General features: G+C 42.3%; 1 pseudogene; it reads left to right on the forward strand.

Moving 5' to 3' along the window:
* Window positions 1-420: 420 nt before the first annotated feature.
* On the forward strand, window positions 421-4,229 carry LOC142853391 (serine/threonine-protein phosphatase 4 regulatory subunit 3B-like; annotated as a pseudogene).
* The last annotated feature ends 2,810 nt before the right edge of the window (window positions 4,230-7,039 follow it).

The following is a 7,039-nucleotide window of genomic DNA, read 5'->3' on the forward strand; positions in this document are numbered from 1 at the left end:
GCTGGGCCATTCTCATGATCCATGGGCAGAACCAGACCAGGAGCGAGTGGTTTTAAGCAGCCCTGTGTGCTGGAATTGCCTCCCAATTAGCTTTAGTAGATTAGTTCTATTTCTTCAGTTGGAATTACATCATTAATGGGTTGTTTCTGACCATCACTTTGACAGTTGTGTTTCAATGGCTCTGACTTGGCTATATAAGATCACTGTTGTTTTCTTTTTATGGATTCAATGTCTATGAGATGATCCTGAAAATAAATCGTCCATGAATCAATCGACGTATTTCTTTTGTGTTGAATACAAATTCTCTGTAGGGAACTCGGGCCTCTCCTGAGCCGTCACAACCACTGCGGGCTCACAGGAGTGAGGGCCACCCGGCGAGATGAATGAGGTGGCGGTTGGAGCGGAGGCCCAGCAGCAACCATGTCGGATACACGGAGGATGAAGGTCTACACCTTGAACGAAGACCAGCAATGGGACGACCTGGGAACCGGGCGCGTCTCCTCCACGTGAGGAGCTCAAGGCCATGTCGCTGCTGGTCCGTGCCGAGTCTGACGGATCTCATCTCTTGGAGTCAAAGATAAATCCAAACACTGCGTATCAGAAACAGCAGGATACATTAATTATTTGGTCAGAAGCTGAAAATTATGATCTGGCTCTAAGTTTTCAAGAAAATGCTGGCTGTGATGAGATCTGGGGAAAAATTTGTCAAGTGCTGGTAATCTGACCCAGGTTTTAATTCATACTAAATACATGCTCTGCCACCTTTAATCCCAGCACTAGGGAGGCAGAGGCAGGAGGGTCTCTGAATTTGAAGCCAGCCTTGTCTATAAAGTGAGCTCCAAGAAAGCCAGGGCTACACAGAGAAACCCTGTCTCAAAAAACAAAAACAAACAAACACAAACAAACAAACAAACAAAGGAAGTGCTCTGCTTCTGAGCTGCATTCCCGGTCTCAGACAGTTTTTACTCGCTGTAACTGATTATTCCACTTTAAATTAGGAACAACAATATTACCATTTTTAGATTTTTCTTTTTAAAATGTGAATAAGACTGTGAATATAACTCAGTTGGTAGAGCGCTTCCCTAACATACAGGAGGCCCTGGTTCAGCTCTAGCTTGGTTAAGCCAAGCATAGTGGCAAGCACCTGTAATCCCAAAAATCAGGAGGTAAAAGCAAGAGGATTAGAAGTCTAAAGTCATCCCCAGCTTCGTAGTTCAAGGTCAGGATCCATCAGTAGAAGCCACAGGACCTCACTGATGAATCAGAAGAAGAACGATTTGAAGAAATGCCAGAAACTAGTCGTCCAATTGACCTGCCCACAAGTGAACTCAGCAAACTTGAAGAGATTGCTGACTTAGCTACCTCAGTTCTTTCCTCACCTATCCATAGGGAAAAGCTGGCTCTGGCCTTGGAAAATGAAGGCTATATCAAAACAAACTACTGCAGCTGTTCCAAGCTCGTGAGGACCGAGAAAACACTGAAGGCTTGCACCATTTGTATGAGATTATTAGAAGAATCTTATTCCTAAATAAGACAACTCTTTTTGAGGTAATGTTTTCTGATGAGTGTATCATGGATGTCGTGGGATGCCTTGAATATAACCCTGCTTTGGCCCAGCCAAAAAGCCATAGAGAATTCCTGACCAAAACTGCAAAGTTTACGGAAGTTATACCAATAATAGATTTGGAACTAAAAGATACATCAGACGTACAGGGTGCAGTACACGCAGGACATCATTTTGCCCACACCTTCTGTTTCTGAAGAGAATTTTCCTTCTACTCTTATATCTTTTATTTTCTTCAGTAAAGTTGAAATAGTCGGCATGTTGCAGGAAGGTGAGAAGATTTTGTCCGAAGTTTTTGCACAGTTAACAGGTGAAGCTACAGATGATGAGAAATGGTGTGAATTGGTTAATTTATTCAAGGAATTTTGTGCATTTTCTCAGACATCACAACCTCAGAACAGGGATGCTTTTTTTTTTCTTAAAAACCTTGGCAAAATTGAGAATTCTTCCCACTCTGGAGATTGTAATGGGCACGGATGGATGACTTGCAGGTCAGATCAGCTGCTACAGATATATTTTCTTATCTGGTAGAGTTTAGTCCATCTATGGTCTGAGAATTTGTCATGCAACAATCCCAGCAGAGCAATGATGATGTACTTCCTATAAATGTGGTGATTGAACACATGTTCTGTGGCACTGACCCTGACCTAGGAGGCGCAGTTCAGTTGATGGGACTTCTTTGTACTCTAATTGATCCAGAGAACATGTTGGCTACAACTAAAAAAAAAATGAGAAGAGTGAGCTTTTAAATTTCTTTTTTTTCTCTTTATTTATTTATTAAAGATTTCTGTCTCTTCCCTGCCACCGCCTCCCATTTCCCTCCCTCTTCCTCAATCAAGTCCCCCTCCCTCGTTAGCCCAAAGAGCAATCAGGGTTCCCTGCCCTGTGGGAAGTCCAAGGACCACCCACCTCCATCCAGGTCTAGTAAGGTGAGCATCCAAACTGCCTAGGCTCCCACAAAGCCAGTGCGTGCAGTAGGATCAAAAACCCACTGCCATTGTTCTTGAGTTCTCAGTAGTCCTCATTGTCTGCTATGTTCAGCGAGTCCGGTTTTATCCCAGGCTTTTTCAGACCCAGGCCAGCTGGCCTTGGTGAGTTCCCGATAGAACATCCCCATTGTCTCTGTGTGGGTGCACCCCTCGCGGTCCTGAGTTCCTTGCTCGTGCTCTCTCTCCTTCTGCTCCTGATTTGGACCTTGAGATTTCTGTCCGGTGCTCCAATGTGGGTCTCTGTCTCTGTCTCCTTTCATCGCCTGATGAAGGTTAATATTCAGGAGGATGCCTATATGTTTTTCTTTGGGTTCTCCTTCTTATTTAGCTTCTCTAGGATCACTAATTATAGGCTCAATGTCCTTTATTTATGGCTAGAAACCAAATATGAGTGAGTACATCCCATGTTCCTCTTTTTGGGTCTGGCTTACCTCACTCAGGATAGTGTTTTCTATTTCCATCCATTTGCATGCAAAATTCAAGAAGTCCTTGTTTATTACTGCTGAGTAGTACTCTAATATATGTATATATATATATATATATATATTCCATACTTTCTTCATCCATTCTTCCATTGAAGGGCATCTAGGTTGTTTCCAGGTTCTGGCTATTACAAACAATGCTGCTACAACCATTGCATGCATGTCCTCACTGCTCCACATTTGACCAATACACCAGAAGACAAGTGTGAGAAGGATGATTTGCTTGGATCTAACAAAACCAACACAATTTGCCCTGATAATTATCAAACAGCACAGCTGCTTGCCTTAATTCTACGGTTACTCACTTTTTGTGTGGAACATCACACATTCCACATAAAAAACTATATCATGAACAAGGACTTGCTAAGAAGAGTTTTGGTGTTAAAAAATTCAAGGTACACTTTCTTGGCCTTGTGTGCACTTCATTTTATGAGGTGGATAATTGGCCTTAAGGATGAATTTTATAATCGTTACATCACCAAAGGAAATCTTTTTGAACCAGTTATAAAAGCCCTTTTGGAAAATGGAATGTAGTACAATCTATTAAATTCAGCTGTTATTGAATTGTTTGAATTTATAAGAGTGGAACATATCAAGTTTCTTACTGCACATATAGTTGAAAACTTTTATAAAGCACTTGAGTCGATTGAATATGTTCAGACATTCAAAGGATTGAAGACAAAATATGAACAAGAAAAAGACAGACAAAATCAGAAACTGAACAGTGTACCATCTGTATTGCATAGCAACCGATTTCACAGAGATGCAAAAGCCTTGGAAGATGATGAAGAAATGTGGTTTGATGAAGATGATGATGAAGAAGGAAAGGCAGTTGTGACACCAATTAAAAAATCTAAGACCGAAGATGATTTTCCTGATAGTTATGAAAAATTTATGGAGACTAAAAAAATCAAAAGAAAGTAAAGACAAGGAAAACCTTTCCAAAAGGATGTCTTCTGATGACTTCAAATTTACTTTCTCCCATCCCCCCAGTGCTGCTAATGGAACCAGCAGTACAACCAGTAAGTCTGTGGTGGCACAGACAGCACCAGCAAGTTCTAATGGTTCCTCTTCCAAAACTGCAAACTTGGCTACATCAGTGACAGCCACTAAGGGGAGTTTGGTTGGCTTAGTGGACTATCTAGATGACGAAGAGGAAGATGAAGAAGAAGAATCATCCCCCAGGAATAAGCCTAGCCTTTCATAGAATACTTGCGGGGGCCCTCCCAACACATGGTCTTAACTAAAACACTATAGCTGCTCACTGAACTCAAGTCTGAATGGGAAAGCTTTCTCATGAAACTTAACACACACGGAGTAGCAGAGACTCAGTTATCAGGTAGGAAAGTCTAGTGTAAGAAACCAGGCTCCCGGAGAATTCAGCTGTTATTGAATTGTTTGAATTTATAAGAGTGGAACATATCAAGTCTCTTACTGCACATATAGTTGAAAACTTTTATAAAGCACTTGAGTCGATTGAATTGTTTCCTAGTGATTAAAGGGTTTGCCTTTTGAGCTGTCCAAAACAAGAAGTGATTGTTAAGTCTCTTGCCAACCCTAAGATGGCTCCCTTAATTAGGATATATACTTGCCTGCTCCCATATCCACCCTTCCTTTATTTCAACCATCCCATTTCCCCAAACTCCCCCCATCCTCCCCTTCTCACTTTTCTCACCCCATTTCCCCTTACCCCCATCCCACCCCACCCCCAAGATCCCAGTTTTTGCCTGACAATCTTGTCTACTTCCCATATCCAGGCGGATGACTATATGTTTTTCTTTGGGTTCACCTTCTTATTTAGCTTCTCTAGGATCACTAATTATAGGCTCACTGACCTTTATTTATGGCTAGAAACCAATTATGAGTGAGTACATCCCATGTTCCTCTTTTTGGGTCTGGATTACCTCACTCAGGATAGTGTTTTCTATTTCCATCCATTTGCATGCAAAATTCACGATGCCATTGTTTTTTTACCGCTAAGTAGTATTCCACACTTTATTCATCCATTCTTCCATTGAAGGGCATCTAGGTTGTTTCCATGTTCTGGCTATTACAAATAATGCTGCTATGAACATAGTTGAACAAATGCTTTTGTCATATGATAGGGCATCTCTTGGGTATATTCCCAGGAGTGGTATTACTGGGTCTTGGGGTAGGTTGATTCCGAATTTCCTGAGATATCGCCACACTGATTTCCAAAGTGGTTGCACAAGTTTGCATTAGAGGGGCTCGCAGGTGTCCAGGGAGATGTCCCCAGCTAGTACCTTGGGCAACTGAGGAGAGGGAACCTGAAATGACCCTATCCTATAGCCATACTGATGACTATCTTGCATATCACCATAGAACCTTCATCTGGTGATGGATGGAGATAGAGACAGAGACCCACACTGGAGCACCAGACTGAGCTTCCAAGGTCCAAATGAGGAGCAGAAGGAGGGAGAACATGAGCAAGGAAGTCAGGACCGCGAGGGGTGCACCCACCCACTGTGACAGTGGAGCTGATCTATTGGGAGCTCACCAAGGCCAGCTGGACTGGGAGTGAATAAGCATGGGATAAAACCAGACTCTCTGTACATGGCAGACAATGAGGGCTGATGAGAAGCCAAGGACAATGGCACTGGGTTTCGATCCTACTGCATGAACTGACTTTGTGGGAACCTAGCCTGTTTGGATGCTCACCTTCCTGGACCTGGATGGAGGGGGGAGGACCTTGGACTTCCCACAGGGCAGGAAATCCGACTGCTCTTCAGATTTGAGAGGGAGGGGGAATGGAGTGGGGGGAAGGGGTGAGGAGTGGGGAGAGGGGGAAAGGAGTGGGAGGGAGAGGAGTGGGGTGAGGAAGAGAGGAGTGGGAGGAGGGGGAGGGAAATGGGAGGCTGGGAGGAAGTGGAAATTTTTTCAAAAAAAATAAATAATATTAATTATAAGTTAATTTGAAAAAAAAAAAGAAGTGATTGTTAGAGCCTGGGTGAAAGCTTCCCAGACGGGGAAGTCTCAGGTTTGGGAGAAGAAAGGTTATTAATGCAGGGTTGCTTCAGGGGGTCCAACCTAGAGAACATTGTGGGACTTCAGTACCCAATAACATTGATTGTATAATGGTGCTGGCCCTGTTGTTTTAATCAGTTGCCTTTTTATTAAAATAAATTTTTTATGTAAAACAAATTGAACAGTCATTAGAAATGAAGTTACATTGTTGGGACTGTTGCTTTAAATATTTCACAGAAGTGAAACAGCCTTTGGTGTTTGACAGGACATGTTTACATACCCTAGATAACAGCACATACCAGTTTTTCTACACCAGAGACATAAAAAATCAAGCTGGGTTCCAAACGGATAGTTCTCTTATTAGAACTTTTAAAGTCAGCACTTTCAGAGGTAACAGCAGCCAAGAATCACAACAGCAGTATTCTGAAATGGTCCTGCTCAAAACTCAGGAGTGGCTGCAAGAGGGTGTTCTCGTACTTCCCCCGACAGTCACTCTGCTTCAGCAGCACAGCTCTAGGTCTGGGTCTCCTCGCGGCTACTGACAAATTTACAGAGACCAATAAAGAACGGTGCTGAACTGAGTGGCATTCACTATCTAGAAACCATTGTCAGAGTCACGCAGCATAGCTCGGGAAACTTCCAGACGAGGGTGTACCACGAAAGTTGCATTTTTAAGAGAATAAAAAGCACATTTCATGTATGTAAATAAATTTAAAATAACTGAGGCAAACTATTAAGAGCTTTTGTTTTTGGAACAGCAAGTCAATTGTAAATATTTTAATGTTAGTTTGCTCATCTATGATCTGAGATCATTGCTGAGATAAGAAAAATGACCCCAAACTACAACTTAATGCATTGGGAAAAAACAATTCTAAAACATAGAAATTCCAGCTGCAGTATTTGGAACAGCTCTGTTGTGTATTGTGGGTCCATTCTCCTGGAATAGCTTAAAAGCGGCTTCCCGTGGTGGAGATTTTAGAGTTTTAATTTTGGCTATTGTTTGGAAAAGATGGGCTGCC

Source organism: Microtus pennsylvanicus, chromosome 7 (genome assembly GCF_037038515.1).
Source record: "Microtus pennsylvanicus isolate mMicPen1 chromosome 7, mMicPen1.hap1, whole genome shotgun sequence".
NCBI classification, from domain to species: domain Eukaryota; kingdom Metazoa; phylum Chordata; class Mammalia; order Rodentia; family Cricetidae; genus Microtus; species Microtus pennsylvanicus.